At 42.0% G+C, this 17,673-nt stretch overlaps 1 protein-coding gene across 2 annotated transcripts in view; it reads left to right on the top strand.

Annotated features, from left to right (window-relative positions):
* The window catches only part of LOC126565385 (dual specificity protein phosphatase 3), a 471,876-nt gene that overhangs the window by 240,454 nt on the left and 213,749 nt on the right, over nt 1-17,673 (top strand). The window contains exon 1 of one of the 2 annotated variants that reach the window (XM_050222557.1): nt 14,383-14,393. The exons of the other annotated variant lie outside the window; for it this stretch is intronic. The gene's annotated coding sequence lies outside the window, so the exon portion shown is untranslated. Of the gene's footprint in view, nt 1-14,382; nt 14,394-17,673 lie in introns of those variants that run through there. 2 annotated transcript variants of the gene reach the window in all.

Raw genomic sequence — 17,673 nt, 5'->3', positions numbered from 1 at the left:
TGTGTGTGTCTCCAACAATGCATCACCTGAACACATGAGCATTTGCCAGCGAAGGAGTATATTAATTAACGCATCGCCCTATCATTAATACGTAGAATCAGAAATCGAATAAAAAAGAATCCCACCGTAATCACCAAAAGCACCGATTGGGTGTTCCGAAAAAGGAGATTTATATTGCTTGCAAAATTGTTGAGGATGGTCACAGGGACGCTTGTGCCGTCTGCCGAATGATAAGCGTCGCATAATTAATTAGAGGGATATCTGTGAGGAATTAAATTCAATTAATCTGCAAAAATGCAACCCAACCGTCCAGGGCAAGGCGCCTGGCGAAACATGATAATTTTCACATGCCGGAGTTTCATCGGTGTGTACTTTTTTTTCGATCCTTTCTTTCGCTTATCAATCGATTTGAATTTTATTCCCTTAACGGGTGGGTCGTCTGTTTCTGGGATGAGTTTCCAAAAATCAAACAAAAAGCGTAAAGGTTTTGGGTTGGTGTGCTTCACACAGAAATGGGCTAAATGTCCCTTAAAGGCACTGGCAGGCATCATGAAGCGCAACTCGACCCATGGTTGATTAATTCTGCACATAAAGGTTGATAAATCGCTCCAGATAGCAGCGCTGGTTGGGTAATTTTGTGCAAACACGGTTGCAGTTTTTGGTTTCACCAAGTGTGGTTTTTGCATCCGGCGACAGAATCGCTTTTCCTCGAGATTCCTCAAGGGAGATTTTATTGATTTTTTTTTAGCTGGTAAACGATGCTTCATTTGGTAAGGGGTTTTTTTTCGCTTGATCGGTAGAAGATGACCATTTATAGCTTAATGAACAAATGGGGATCGTAAAGTTTGGGAATATGAAGAGGCTATTTTAATTTTACTTTTGAACAGAGGGAAAACGATGAGTTTCATTGAATAATTTAATAAAATTTTATGCGGAAAAAACCATTACACTAAGTATATATTTACAAAGAAGTAATAAATACGAGGATCCCAAATAGATAATGCAAACCATTGGCATGAGAACCGTATGGACACATTATGCAAATCATGGCATATTTTACACATGATTGCCCTCCGGTAACGATTTTTCTTACTCCAAAAAAAAAAAAAAATCTGTCAAAAAACAGACAAACACGCATGAAGCATTACCGGAAAATAAACTTCACAAAAATCATTTAAATTGCTCTCAAAAAAGTGAGAGATGTTTTCATAACGAGGCAAAAATAAAACTCCCCCCCGCGTGCTGTCAGGTAACGAAAGCAATAACATATCAATTTAACGGTTGGTCAAAATAAATGTATCAAATTTATTTTATTTCAATCAACCCTTTTATACAAACACACTCGCGAGCGTATCTTCTCCTGACATACACAAACACGCGCACGATTCGCTGTGAAGCAATATCGCTGCAAAGGTAATGCCCAGCAGCTACAATTTGTTCCACAATTTATTTCTGCCAACTTTTTCGGTGGACCCAGGAACCGCCCTTTCAGTTGCCAGTGGTCGTGAAAATGCAGTTCATGGCGATGAAAAATTCAATTCGTTTAACATATTTTTTTATGCCGTGCACTAGATGGTTAAAGAATTACCGTGCTTCGATCGTTATTTGCCAGCAACGAAGTATTTTATCGTTAAAGATTCAATTTTTGGGACAACTTTTGCGAATATCTCGTCCCGTATAGCCTGTAGCCTAACTCTTCGGTTGAATATTGTACTGATAGTAAAGGGCGCAAAATTGCCCGAAACAGTTGGCGAGGGCTATTGGTTGCTTAATTCGAAAATTATACACAAAACATCATTATTAAAGGTGTGTGCAGTGAGGATGAGTGCTTGCGCTTATGTCCAGTGTGGCGAATGTCCGGAGGGCAACGCATCATAAAAAGGATGCAGCAGACTGCAAATTGAAAAATCGTGTGATATCCGTTTATGAGCAGTTGAGTGCCGATAATTTGGTGCTCGATGCTCAGCAATGGGAAATGTGAAAGATGAAGACGACATTTTATTATGTTTTTTTTTTCCAATATAAGAAGGTTTGTGATGTTGTAATCTTCCTAGAAGAAGAATTATTTTACTAGCTTACTCATTTGATCGTGTGCAACGAGTTCTTAGATCTTCTTGAAGGGTTTCTTTTTGTTGCTCCAAATCATATAATCGAATAAGCAAACAAACTGTCTCATTAAGCCAGCCTGTTTGGCATTGTATGTGTCTGTTGCTGTTTTGGTAAGAAAAGAAATCATCATTCGTCCCCTAAGGCCACGGTAGGTACGATTATGAAGTAACAATTGATTTTACAAGACGCAAAATGGCATCGTTTACCAATTTAAGCACATTAAACATTATAATCAACCGTGCACCAAGTATGATCATTTGCTGCGTCATCTGATTTCGGGCAGATTTCGGATGTGCATTTCAGGTTATCGTGTGCAAAAGAGTCAAGCAAAATATGCGTCAGTGGCTGTCGCCGTTGTTGTCGCAGTGGTCTATGTCCTGGTTTTGTCCTGTTGTGGTAGGGCAGGAAACAGCTTGGGAAACAACTGCGTAAAGACGCTTTCCTTCTACGTTGAAGCTGCGGGGCGAATAAAGAATCGAAGCAAGCATCGAAGGATGACTTGGCGTATCGAATATATTTTTAATAATCATAAATTGTGGTAAATTACCGGTTGATACTGAGCAGCAAACCCTTTCTTGGTGTCCTGTTTTGTGGCACGAAAAGCGATGATCAAAATTCTGCACGAACGGAGAGCTGAACGCCGTAGTATATATTTTAAAGCGCAGATCCATCAGCTCCAATCAATCGAACGAGAGAAGAAAATAAGAAAATGGTTGAAGTTTTCGTAGCCACGAAGCCGACGATCTTGATCGTATCAGACACGGAGGCTAGCCGATATTTTGGGCACATTTAGCATCGTTTCCCGTTTCTGATCGTTGATCGAAAACGAACGATCGATAGTGTGATGATACTGGTCATCCCGGGCGACCTACCACGACAACGATCGTGTGTGATGGCCATGATGATAGTAATGTGAACCACAGCAACGACAGCGATCCGGTGCGTACATGATGAAGCACACGCAGAAGCAAACGGAACGCTTTTGTCTCGGAACGCATAATATACGCGTACGCGGGCGCATCCGTTGCGCGCAACTCAAAATTGGAAGCAAAAATTGATCGCGTGAGTCCTCTCCCCCCGTCAGATGGTCCCAAATGGATGGGTTGACAACCCACGTCTAGAAACCCGTCCGTAACGATAAACTCATCCTGCCCCAGTTTTTCACGGGATTCATGCTGGGTTGGGTTAAAATATTGTTCCCTCCAACTAAAAGCCCAAAAGGAAGGGCTTTCGTGTGAGTCGTTGAAGTGGAAAGGAAGAAAGCGACCCCGACAGGACGGACAGGGGGGTAAGTTGAAATAATTTATTATTATTGTTATGATAGCTGACCAAATTGGTCTCGTAAGCAGCACCTCGAGGGGCTTACGATCGAATCGATCCCGAAAACGGTCCGGTTCATCGCTTGGCCTGGTGTTGAAGACTTTTGTGCGAATCTGGGCGCTTCATGTTCGCGCTCGATTTCATTGATAAGGGGGGAAATTTTATGTTTTTTGGTTGTTGTTGGCTAGTTCGATCGAAAGCAAAATGGGATCATTTGGAGAGCGAGCTGAAAAATAAAGCACCGGATGGAGCGATGAAGTCAAAAGAAATATTCATCGCTTCACCATCAACATGCAACACTGTTGAGGCTGCGTGAGATGTGATGTGAAAAATGGAACATATCTCTCATATTTGTGAAGGTCCTCCTCGCTCGCTTCGCTACCCGGAAACGGTAAATATGGTTAGCTAATTCTTCAGCCGATTTGTTTTCTGTATTATTTAGGGGACAACACTTCGAATGGAAACAAATTCCTTTGCTAACTGCACTCGCTTTCTCATGCGCAGGCACAAGCGCTCACTCCAAGTCCTCCACACAACAAGAAGAAAACCAAGCAAGATCTGTAGCAAAACTAACTGTCACAATAACGGTGTAAATTACGACCGGATTCGTCGTAATTAAAAGGTGACAAATGTGTGACTAAGGGTGACTTTCTACAGGTGTTTGTGTGGCACGGTAAAAGGCGCTATAGAAATTACATCCGCTGCGAGGCGTATCGTAGATGTTAATTATTGATGTGATTTGACGCATGTTCCCGCATGGGTTCGCTCAAGAAATCGTTCCCGCCTGGTGCCTAGACTAGATTTTTTTTTGCAAGGGAACGTTTATTGCTCGGAAGATCTGTTGAGGTGAGATAAATTGGCACCCTATCGGTGGCAGGTGAATCAAGGTGTAGAGCGTATCGATTACATCACAGTGGGGTTACTTTTGGACGTGAGAAAAAAGCAGGTTAGTGGGTAAAGAAGAAGCAATCAGATCAGTTTTGCTTTGGGACAATGTTGTTGAAAAACCCTCTAGCGAGGGTTTTTCGTCGTCTGCCTCAGAAAGAAATACAACCATTGCTCGAATCGTTAAACGGCGATCATCATTGCAACTGCTTTCTCAAGATAAATACAAACTCTTATTACTTTGTACCATGGCGTCAGTGTTGCGAAGAATAAATGTATGATTTATTGGGCACAATAATTGTCCAGCTTTTAAGGTTTCTTCCTTTCGAGAACGACTGGCTGCCATCTGGCTTTTTCAACGATCGATAATTAAGTCAACAGTTGTAAGGGTTGCAGCAGCAGCAACAAACCATGAAGACATTCGACACCCAAATGCACGCTGACGACGTTCTAAATGTCTGCATTTTATAATTGAACTTTTTATTACACCTTCTCCACTTTCTTAGCCTGGCGTCGTCGTATACCAGGATCGTAAAACTGTCTCGCAAACGAAAACGAAACATTTGCAAACCAACAACGCCAGAAGCAGCGCTGGAAGCTGGATGAGCTCCAAATAAGATTAACGTTAACAATCTTACGCCGGTTGTAAAATGTGTTGTCATGTGTGTGTGTGTGTGTGTGTAACGTAAAACACAGACACACGTCTGTGTTTTACGTTCCGAAACGAGTGACGTGATTTACCATTCAAAAGGAACGGCAGCGTGTATTTTACTTTCCATACGGCTGATGGATCCTGTAGTATGGTTCGTTAAAACGTAAACAGAGAACAGTTTTCGATCGTACCAAATCGTTTGACAATCCAGAATCCAGATGTTTGACTCGGCTGTTGAAGTTTTGACTCGGTTCCATATTGATGTGATCTAAAGAAAGTGAGAGAGTCATAAAAAGGATGCCACCCGTAGTGAACAAGCTATTCGGGAAGAAAAATTAAATATATCGTAAATGGATCCTCAATTTTTAATAATGAATCCAATGAATGTTTTCAAGAAAGTTTTCGATTTTCTCGATGGAATCATTCCTGAAAAAAAAAATCATTTCCTAAAGCTAGCCTCATCAAACCGAGCTGCACGAATTGGCACGTTACGAAACGTAGCTTCTCGACGCCCTCAAGATGCTCACGGGTGTACAGGTTAGATGAGGTGATTGCGTTTCAGCTTGTCATATAAAAGTAGGAGAAGGAAATTGAGAGCAAAAATTACGGTCGTAAAGCTTTATGCAAATATTTATTTTGAGTAATGAGGTACGGTTTTCATTGCACCGAGATGGGCAATCAAAAGAACCGTGCGTTTCATCCAGTTTCCATTTCAAGGACGTTCGCAAAACCACGGTTGTTGATGATATTGTCGAAGACATCACACCAGAGGATTGTAAGGAGCCGGGCCGAGTCAAACCCGAGACAGTGGGATGATTTATGAGCAAAGCGATTCTGGAGCAAAGATACTGGTGCACTTGTGATGGCAGATAATCATACGGGACCGTGGTCGTTGGGCGAATGAGATAAGCGATTAAAAGCGATTCTTTTTCGCAAGGATGACGGTTTTTTGTTTTTTTATGAGTGTTTATGATGGCGAAATTTCGGTTGTGTGCGTGTGTTTGCACATTACAAAATAAAGCAAACGGTGATTTATAGCACGGTAATTGAAGATAGTTTAGATTTTGGCTTGAAAGCCGGTAGTGAAGTAGGATGTTAGTAGACAAATTAAACAAAAAGAAGGAACGAACTTAGACTCAAAACTACGAAGGAAATGAATGAAACGAAGGACGCTTAACACAAAGAAGCTGATGAAATAAATATCGCTTTCAATTAAATGCGGTGAAAAATTTATTTTTTCCCCTTAACCTGAAAAAATTCAAAACCAAGCAAAAAAACAAAAAAAAATCGATAGGCGCTTCGATGCCAAAAACCATAAACAAGTTCGCCACGGATCATTCAACCCGCACCCGAGACGACAAAATGGTCAAGAAGTGAAATCATTTGTTTTTTTTCGGAGTCGTTCCAGGCACGTGCTATCACGATAAGCACGATTCCACCTAAAATGGTGCAAACTTTCGAGGGAAGGCAAGACAAAAAAATATTCAAACCACACAACTAGAAACGTAATATTTAGACAGTTTAGCGTGGGTTACATGGTACAGGATTCAGCAATCTGATGGAACGGAAAACGAGGATTGAAAGGCGAATCGGGAATATAGGATGTGTGTGAAAAAAAAAACGGCTTAAGTCTACCATTTCTCCATTCGTTTCCCTCGTTTGTCATAATCGAAAATCGTGCAACGAGTTTTTTTGCGCTTGCTTCCTTACTTCAAACCGTAAGATTCCAATCTTTCGCTCGTGCGACGTTGCGTAAAGGACACACTTTCGCTTGCGGTGTGCCATAAATGTTGATTATTTTTTATTATTGCTTATCAGCTCGTTATTTCCAGATTATCATGGGCGACCAGTGAAATCAAGGTTGTTATCATCACCGCAGCGACACACCTCAAACGCTGAGTTCCGAAATGAATCCATTAGTACAACAACTCGGTTTACCAACGTACAGCACCGATTGATTGGAATGTAATGAAGTTCAAGGAAAACAAAATGCAGACATTTGTCGGCTAAGGTTGAGTAGTAAATGTATTCGTGTACACGGAAGCCATCAGCTCAAGGATAGCTTCCCTTACGATGAAATTAAACTTTGTTACAACGAAAGACATCCACAATTTTATAGCAAAGCGTACAAGTGACGAACCCTTTACATCACAGACCCTTTTGGGCTCAACGCAAGATTCACTTACACACCTGATCTTCGCGTCCAACCGTGCGTAATGTATGCGAGTCCGCCAACTTCTCGTCATCGGTGCCCAACCAGTACATCAAAATGGATACGTTTCAAGATCAAGATTCCATTAAGACATCAATCAAACACTTGACGCCATAAATCAGCCGCGAAAAAAAAGAGAACCGATTCGGAATAGGAAAATTGATTCCGAAGGAATTAGAGTCAAAATTAATTAAACTGAAGCTCAAGGGTTCCCTTTTTTATTTTTCTCTCTCTCTCTCTCCCTCTCTTTCGCTCCCGTTTTGGTTTGTTAGAGTTTTATTTTCTTTTATGCTGCTGAAAGGAATTTTCTGCAAAGCTTCTCGACCCGAATGGAATTGAACGTACCGTTCGGACTAGTGAACGTGTATCGTTAGCGCCTGCTGTAGCGTTTGTCGGTGTTGACGAGCACGCAACAACCGATCGATCGATGGAGTCATTGATTTTGCTTAGCTATAGGGGGAGTGAACTGGGATTTGCGAGTGAGAGCTCTGAGGTGAAGCATAGTTTACCCTTCTGCGATGTTAATCAAATACGGTGTTGATGTTGGGCAAATGTGACCGATTGGGTAAGTTAAAATATAATAAAGTGTCTTACAACAATGCAATTGTATGCAAAATATGTCTTCAATTTAACTTAAACTATAATTACAGGAAATTTCACAACAAAAAAGCAGCCTTACTTGCATCTTCACAATGTTTAGCGACCGTTAAGTACCTCCCAAATGATGCGCCTAGCGTTTTTTGCACTAATTTTTAAACACCCAATAAAAAAAACAACCTCATTCCCTGCTTAAGGCTAGTAAATCTTCTTTAAGAGCCACCCAACACGGTCCAACGGACATCAGCTTAACCGTCTTCATCGCTCTCGGGTGGCAACAGCCACATTAAACTGAAAGCAAAAATCACTTCTAATAACTCTATCAAAATGGCAAAGCTAGGTCGCTTGGATGGACGGCTCGTCTAAAGCGTCCACACCATTATAGTTTACCATATGTGTTGAAAGGTGCGGTTACGGTGCTAATCCTTCCGAACTTACGAGCCCGGTCCGAAAAAGATGATGGGTCACTGGTAGGAAAAGCGTAGCAAAACTTCATCGGATGATGATCTAAACATTTCCTTTCACGAATGCTATATTTTATGGATAAAAACTTCATAGCCAGTGTGGGTCAGGTGGATTTAGCAGGAGATTAGCAGACTATTACTTGTTGCCTAGGAGTGTGTGTGTGTGTATCTGTGATCGTGTTATGGAATCGTTTTGGCTCGTACGACACACAAGCGATGCGACCCCGGGGGTTTAATGTTCTTGTTAGTCGTTTTGTATATTCACATCACATCTTAGTTGTTTTATTCTCTATGTGTTTTCGCTCTGTCTCGTTTCGGTGGTGAATAAATTTGTTAAAGTCAGGTAATTAACCTTCACCGTGCACATAAATCTTTAAACCTTCCTGTAGGTAGGTCCATCGCGCACTAGCACCCTCAGTTTGCAGGTGTATCTTAGGATGGTTTGAACAAATTTTTGCTCTGAACAAAACGGAGCGCCAAACGGGCAAATGTGAAAGATTCATTCTATGCACAGGCAAAATGTTTCGTTTTTTTTTGCTGTTGCTTTTGAGCGCACCCATTCACTGCTTATCTCTATTACCGACATTTATGCTTCAATTTCGTTTCAAAATGACCGCGGCTGAAAAGATGTTCGCAGGTGGGCTCGTCCGCAACCCATAGAGCGAGCAAAAAACGACCTGTTTTGATGTGGTGCTGATGGCTTTCGGGGTTGGCAAAAGGATTTTGCGCCAAACAGAGTGCCCAGTTAGACAGGTCAGAGATGCGTAGGCGAACACATTCAGATCATCGGAGCTTAAGCATCCGATTTCGGAGGTTTGCCGGGTAAGTGTCTCAATTTCGCAGCTAATCCACCACGATCGTCGAGAGTCGAGGTTCGTCCCGTCCCGAATGCACAAGCGTCACACACGATGAAAGGGTGAATGGCGCTCGCTTTAATGCTGATCATTGTTTGGGGAGTTTTTTATAGCTCGTGTTTTATTTTTCCTTTCTGCCAGCGGACAAAACTCCACCAGACCAGGAGTAATCTTTTCGAGCAACAAGTTTTGCTTTTATTTTAAGCAAAATAAAAGAAATTCTTTTTGTATTGCTGGTGCTTCAAACCATTTCACGTGTTTCGATTCCGGGTCGATCGATTTTATCGTAATTGAGTTGGGCAGTTTTGGAGGTGCGATGGTTTGGTTCGCTTTGTTGTGTCTGCTTCCACTAGCAGAAAAGTGTGTGTTTTAATATTGTCACCACGGGTGGGAGGTGCGATCATTGATAGTGATCGTATCCGTTTGCTGTTTGGGTGGCAAAGAAATGTCCGATAGGTGTTGCTCTTGTGCGGTTTAACTAGAGGGATTTTATATTTAACTTATTGTATGACTGTGTGTGAATAATGTTGTGAGCTTTGAAATGAAATGCTCGATGGTAGGGTAAGGACGATTGATGGAAAGCAGGGTTAAGTAGTAGATGGCCGCTTATGTCGGTTTTAGCAAATTTAGGACTTTTTACAGCGCTTTGAAGCGTTTCAAACAAATCTGAGGCGGCGTTGTTTGATAATTTAGCTATTGAGCATTTTATACTGAAGGATTCATTAAAACGACACATACCAGAGCAATATTTAGGTAAGGATAGGACCCAGAAACAGTCCTATCAAGATCTCTGACTTCTGCCGTTTCAGTAGCGTTCGATTTGCAGTCTATAGTCCACTCCCGTGTTCCAATTTCTACCAGGTGAAAGTATACACACAGTACCCACAATCACTGGTTCCATATCTCGCGATGACTTCTGTAGCGACGGACACGACCCGCACACTAACCCACCACCGTATGTGTGTGTGGTTCCGCAGGTCTTATCGCACGAGTGATGGAATTTGGAAGCGTGCTAAATGGATGTTACTGGCCGTATCGAACTTTAAATGGAAGCAACTCGTCCAACGCTTCAGACACGTAATTTCCTGCAAACCGTGGTACGCGTATTCAATTCGGGGCTAAAGTGCATGACGATGGCAGTCAATGGATTCAGCGAAGCAAACGGACAGGAGACAGAGAGATACAGTCTTTGCGGTTTCTTACGAATGCGTTGCAGCAGTTCATTTGAATACCTATCATCAACGGTCATTCGTGCACCAAATAACTATGTTTACCCTCTGAACCGTCTGATTTCGGGGGCAGGAATTTGTGCGGGATGGATCGCAACCACCGACCGAAAGCGAACGTGAATATGTGCGCCGTTGGAATGTGGCGTTGAATTTGCTGGCATCGTTTGTCGGATTGGGCATTCGTTTGGCAGTGTTTCACGGATAGTGGTGGATTTGCGAATTCATTGAAACGATCGTGAAGGTCTTTCCAGAGTTGGGAGAAAAAACTTAGAGATAGAAACGAAGTGTCTACGATTAAGTATTTTAATCTTCATTACGACAGAAAAATAAACTCAAAAAGAGCTTAATTGCAAGTGGAATAAAGGCAAAGAGAAATGCAGAAGCAAAAAGAAAATAAAAGAGGAAAAAAATAAAGAATCAGAACGAAATCAGCATCAAACCTCCCACAAGCGATCGACAATTCTATTCGCGATTCACATTTCATTTGATACCGTTTTATGGATTCTAGATTTGCGTTTCAATTTCGGAATTATGCAAAACTCAATCCTATTAGCAAATGATTTATCTTTCAGACCAGTGTTGCATTGTGGGCTCGACGCGGACGAAAGAAGATTAGATTTTTTTTCTGTAGCCGTAGGTCAATAAAACTTCGGAATAAACGGACACGGTCGCGAGAAAACAGGGATCTTGCCAGGAACGGAAACGAAAGTGTTCCTTAACTGATCCATACACCAAAGTGTTTCACATTTAATTTGAAGTTAATGTGTCAGCTTTTGACATCGTTTCGTCTCTAAACATTTGAATTAAATGCAGTTTTTTGTTTGCCTTCTTGTCTGCGCCATCGGGAATAGTGATCTACATACAGAGATCAAGAAAAGCAGTAAAGATAAATGCAGGCAGAAGAAACCAAAACAGACAGACTCGAATTAGCGTCCGAAGTATAATACCACGCGTCATAAATGCAAACAAATAAATTTAGAGAAACAATCCTGTAGGCAATCGTGCCACAGATCGCTGTTGTTTGTATTTGAATACTGTACTGCCGTGCCATAAAATTTATATGGCTGCATTTTGCAACGGTGCAGATTTTATTCCTATTCTTTTTGGGATGCTTTGGCTGCTCAATCGACCAAACCGGAGCGAATAGTGCGAAGATTGAGATATGCAGACATGTCGCCCGAAGAGCCTGGCAGTGTAGTAGATATGAAGCGGGTATTGTAAAGTTTATACTATGCTAATTTCCAATCCCATGCGCCCGATTGTATCGGTCCGTGTATGCATCAGCGACATCTCATCTTCGGGATAGAAATAAAGCCGCAGCGAACGTAAGCGTTCGCATGTCTTCCACGTTTGGTGAGGATGGGATAAAATCAACCGCGCGCTAGACGTTGCACACGCTTATTCTTGCTGTTATTCTTGGAGAGAACGAAAGAAAAAAATGCTTTAAAAGAATCCATCAGCAGAAGGTGACCCAGTTCGATACTGAGGGACAAACCGTAAAGCCGTTTGTTTAAAATCCTCCGCAATCGGACGGATTGGTCATTTATTGCCGGTGCAATCAAACGAGTTGGAGCGAGTGCTTAGAAACTGCAGCAGACCTGAATCAAAATACACACACACACACACAAAAAACAGGACATCCTAGCGCATTAGAGCAGCAGTATAAAAGTTCGAGACGAAAATAAAGAATAAATGATCGCAAAAAATAAATAAATAAAACCAATCTGCAATCTTGCCGATCAGGAAGAGCTTGATTTTTGGTGCACCACAAAACCGATCGAAGTAACGACCTCGCTGCAAAATGTCAATGCTTTTAACCGATACCCGTGCCGGTGAGTTTGTACCGTTAGCGTTGATCGTCTTCCTACGATTTTCCGATCGCCGGCCCGCCTGCATCAGATTGATCGATCGTTCGGTTTTTGGGATGAATTTGGGTGCGTTGTTTTTGTTTCGCTTCATTTCGATGATAAGATTTACGATATGGTCATGAAATTTGGCAGCACCACGAATAAAAAAAAACAATACAAAAAATCTGCAACAGTGACTTGAACGCGTCGCGAGGGTTCGTCGCATGTGTCAGCGTTGAAATCTTTTATCCGAATAATTAGTAGAGGTAAAATCTGTTTCGCCGCAATCAATCTTGCACTGCGATAAGCTAGTTAAGGCTGCCGGTGATCAAATTCAACCCGTAAATTTGTGTACGTGTGGAGCCGTTCTTATGCCAATCGTTTCACTTCAGGGCACCGAAAAACGCTACCGTGCAGGTTCGGGCGTGCAACACTTTTTCGGTCGCCGATTCTCGTGCGACTGTAACCTCGTCAATGCACCCGTCTCATAAACATATCCGATTGGAATCGTTTCGCAGACTGATCGATTGCAGTACTTAACTTCAAATGAGTATCACCGCCTCAGGGACTGCACGACTACACTGCACAGAAGATGGGCCGCCCGATCCCCAAAACGCAAGTCAATTGGCGTTGATGACGATGCATTCGGCTGCGTTTCGGGAGTCAATTTTTAATTGCAATTGCAATAAAGATTCCAATCGGTATGCCGAGTGCCGGAGCTTTTAATGGCCCAGCCAGCTGGAAATGGACACAATTGCGTGGGATACACGGGCAGCTTGGCCTTAGCGAGGGTGAAAAAGGGCCTGACTTGCAATGGACCATAAAAACGTACGGTGCGATACGGTATGAGAAACAAAGTTAGCGGTCACTTATACTTGTGACTAGTAAAAGCTTTCACCAAAGTTGTGGTGGTGTGTGTGCATAAGCATACCTTAATTGGTTGATTACTTGATAATTAACTCGCCTTTAAGAAGTAGGGAGATTGGCGTGGGATAAGTTTAACGATTGGATGAGTCAATTATGGGGTTTCATTCGATGCGTTATACATTACCAATGCGTTGTTGGGAAGATAAGAAATTTCTTAAAAAACTTTTAATGCTCACAAACTAACAATATCGTTGCACAAACAATAAATAATCTTAAAGGCAACGTGTTCCATGTAACCCTGACAACTGTCCTATTTTGAAAAAAAATGATCTCAAAACACACCCTGCTGCACGTTGGACTCATTCAACGAAAAAAAAACCTTGGATCAGTTTCCAACATTTCAAAAACACCTCTGCAAGCATGCACGCACCATCAACAATCTGTCACAGTTTATATGGGAAGACAGTGTGCCATTGGAAAAAGGTCAACCATCCCCGAAATCGCATCACACCGTGTGTCGCGGCCGATCAACCCACTGCTACCCTTCAGCTGTCAGAATCAATTAAACTTTTTTGATGTTTTCCCGTCATGGACCGATGGTGCTTTCGCACATCGTCCATCAGGCACGGGAAACGCGATCGCATATGCACGCACTGATTGCCTATCCTTACCGGTAATACTCCGCAAATGCAAGCGTGCGAGCGGGCCCGAGAAAATGGTTACAAAATAAATTTAAATTGAAAACGCTGTGCAAAAGCGACAGAGATGAACTTAATCCAACAGTCAATTTAAAGCATCATCTTTGGCCTTATTTTTTAAATAAACCGTGGTGATCTTCCCTGCTGCATTGTTGCATCCGAGGTTGGAGATATTTGTCAAGATGCACAATCGGCGGGGTAGAAGCAAACAAGAGAGATTCATCTTGTCCATCTCGTTAAGCGTTACATATGTGTGTGCATCGTGCGGAACAATGCGGAGCGATTGCTTGCCGGGGAGGAAAAAAATACGGATTGCAGCAACTGACTTTTATGACTAGCTCGGTGCACGACGAATTTGGTCGATGATGCTTATCAAGCTTTGCGGCTTGAAGCTTAAGCTGAGTTTAATTTTGTTAGCATTGTTAAGATGGTTTAAGAAGCCTTATTTTTTGTTTGCAATGGAGGTATTTCTCCTGGAAGTACATTTTCAATGCACAAAAATATATTCGCAAACAGTTTTTAGGGCAATTTATTTGATGCTTATTTGCCTTATTTCGTTGGAGCAAAAAGTAAACTTTTTACCAAAGTTTATTGCTCTCTGGTACTCTACATCATCCATTTCACTCCCGGACATCATCACCTGACACGCACAAACCCCGATGTGTATCAGTTTTCGTTCATGCAAAATGCGACGAATTTCACACCTTATCAGCAAAGCGAAGAACCGTCCCACAGCAGAGTTTGCATTCACAACCGGCCAGCAATCACCCAACGTACCACACAAATCATGCTGTGCGATGAAAGCTGATCACCCTGAGCTGAAGGGAACAAGCGAGAATGTACCGTAAAAGCTTGCATTTAATATAAATGCGAACATCTTCATCCGTTAGAACGCACCCAAAAAAAAAAAAAAAAAAAAAACCGGAACGAACAATGTCACCCAAGATGTTTTGCTCCGAATGATCGTGTTCGCTGCTTGATTTCCTTCATCGTGTCTCTTCTTGTTTTGTTTTATTGGGTTTGGAATGATACGGAGAACTTTCTTGTGCTACGAGTGTGAGGGATGAGGTGAGAGAGGAGAAGCAGAGGGACACAGTTCCGTGGACTACTCGGAGAACTACATGTTCATTAAAATTTACGATCCAAACGCAACATAACTGTCAGGTGACGGACGGACTCGAGAAGCGCAATCTACCCGGAGGGTGAAGAATTGCGATTCCGGCACGAGTGCACGAGCGGAGTGTAGAATTTCGCAACAGCATTCATCCATCCATCCACCCAAAAACTCAACCTGGTCCACTCGAGGAAGCAACAAAAAAAAAAAACCGATTTGGTCAGGTGTTCGTCGGTGCTGGTTGGTAAGCGATATATGAATGCGGCGTTTTGGTGGACACTCACACTTTCGGGGGAGCCTCGGATGTTTCAGTTGTTAAGTTATTTTGCGTCCGGAGCGTTTATTTCACGCAAGCTTGTTGTTGTTTTCAGCCCCAAACGAGCGGCCGGGACTATAATTTCCTTTCGCACTTTTTCCACCACTACACTACAGACGGCCAATTTGCACTTCACGCGAGAGCTTCACCGCACGGAAGAAGGGTTGCTTCGGAGTGGATCCGAGTGGGATAGGTTTTGGGGCAGGTTTTGCGACAACGCTAATGAAATGTTATCATTAAGAAATGCGTTTTATGTTGGCCACCTAAACCGGAGCACAGCCTTGACTTGGGTGGGGACACACACGGGCACACACTCGCATCATTGTCGTTTTATTCGGTGCTGGGTGTCTTCGGAGGTGAAGGGGAAGATTTAAGGTCAAATTAAATTTTCTCCGTTCCGAGAAACTTCGTTCCACAACTTGAAGCGGAGATGTTTTGATGGTTTGATGAGCAAAAGAAGCGATTGCGATGTATGTAAGAAATTTTACACGATGTACATGATGTACTATAACTGTTTTTAAGAATTGGAAGTGGAAGTGAGTTGTGGACGCTTGAACATGAAAACAAATTGTTTTTTAGAATGAAAGATGATCGAGAAATGGAGAAAAAATAGTAATACCGATCATAAAGTCGTAGTCGTAGTCGCAGTTACGTCTATATTCTTATAACATATTGCCTCAAAACCCTAGCAGATCATTCATACCATTGGCCTATTAAATGACTTGAAAAATAATTTAAATTTACCAGTACATGGTACATTGTAAGACAAAATGGACAAAACAAACAACCTTGTCGGATTTTTTAAAAAATAAAAAAAAATAACTTAAACACTCCTTTCCCAAATAAATACAACTTCCCGATCGATATTCCAACTCCAAATCCAGAAATTCCACGAACACACGCAAGAGATTTTATCAAATTAAAAAAAAAAAAACAAAACACCATTCACAGTTAAAAAGGATGCTCGCATAATAAAGCGATGATGCTCATGGTTGTGCGGCAATTAATGGTACGGTCGGTGCAGAAAATCAACGAACGATCGTCACTCGTTAGTGGATCGCGCCCCATTCCACCTAGTTGGTCGAGGTTCGTTTTAATTACGACCAAAGGGATACACTGCCGTTTGGGACCGAGCGGACCCAAGAGAGAATCCATGGTTGCTGCTTTATGCGTTTTTTTTTTTCTTGTTTGTTAAATTAAATTAACGGAATGTAAGCATGCAATTGCATCCGAAATAAGAAAAAAAGCAACACAAGCATGTTTCCAGCCTTCCTACGCTCTGGGAGATGATGGTTTCGGGATGCACATAATTTTTAATTTTCGAATCTCACAAAAAGACACGGAACGAGGCGTGTTATGCTTCTGCCCTTCCGTTTCTACGAAATGCATTTTTCATGCTTGAAAGTGAGCGTCCTCTTGGGACGTGCATTGGTTTTGGCTTTCGTGATTTAATAAGGGAGAAGGAGGACCCACCAAAGTGATACCCAAAAAATGCGTCACATGCCTGGACCTTTCAAAGAAGAAGGAAAAAAAAAATGCGCCACCTGAGAATTACCGATTTTGGATGAAGTTTACTTTCGGTTCGGTGCATTCGGGCCGTATCTTCCCCTGCAGGGAGTATTACCGATCTTGCTGATCTTGAACATCATCCTGTCGACAAGTAAACGGTGTGAAAGGGTATCCGTCCGGGATGACATGGGCGAGGTGATTCACTTTTACTTTCAGTCCTGGTTGGTGTCGTGTGGGAATTGATCGGGCTGGTTCGAAACCGATCGGAGGATGTTCTTGTTTGCGATCGTTCGTTAGTGCGGTGATTATGTTTTTTCGGTGTTGCACTTGCGCAATGAATGTAGTTTACATTTTTGTCCCTTTTCTTTTGAGGTGGAGATGAACAGAAAAGTAAATGTGGAAAGGATATTGGAAAGGTTGCAGTTTGAAATAGATTCATCCTTCGTTGGTGCGTTAAGATGTTCAAGAGTACGGGATGAGGCCCTGAATATTTCCCAACATGGTGATGGGAAATAATCTGGATCGTAGGAAAAATTTCGTGGTTTTTTATGTATAGTGTGCCGCTTTTTAGACTACGTAAGAAACAGTCATCCAGACGTTGAAAAAGATCCAGCAAATTATGCATTGTCTCAGATTTTTGAGTCCTTCAGCAGATGGGGTGCAGACCCCAAAAAATTGCCGGATTTTTCAAATCTATTAGCCGAAATCAGAATTGGGTGATCCGAGAAGGTGTACTAATTGAAGAGAATCTTTCGAAAGGTTACGGTATATACTTTTTACTACCTAAGAAGCTGTCAGCAAAATTTTATTGTACGATTTTCCTTGGACAGATTCTTTACCAAAACAATTTGCTTGAAATTGGAAACAATTTTAAAGAAGATCGCGCATTTAAGGCTTCAAGAATAACGAAATTTACTTGACGTTGAATAATAAGGCTGACATATGTCCTAAGGTTTTGTATCCTTGACCAATAAATAACATTTGACAACGATTATCAAAA

This window comes from Anopheles maculipalpis, chromosome 3RL, assembly GCF_943734695.1.
Source record: "Anopheles maculipalpis chromosome 3RL, idAnoMacuDA_375_x, whole genome shotgun sequence".
Lineage (NCBI taxonomy): Eukaryota > Metazoa > Arthropoda > Insecta > Diptera > Culicidae > Anopheles > Anopheles maculipalpis.
Note: the sequence above shows the minus strand (reverse complement) of the source record. Positions and strands in the feature narration are given on the sequence as shown.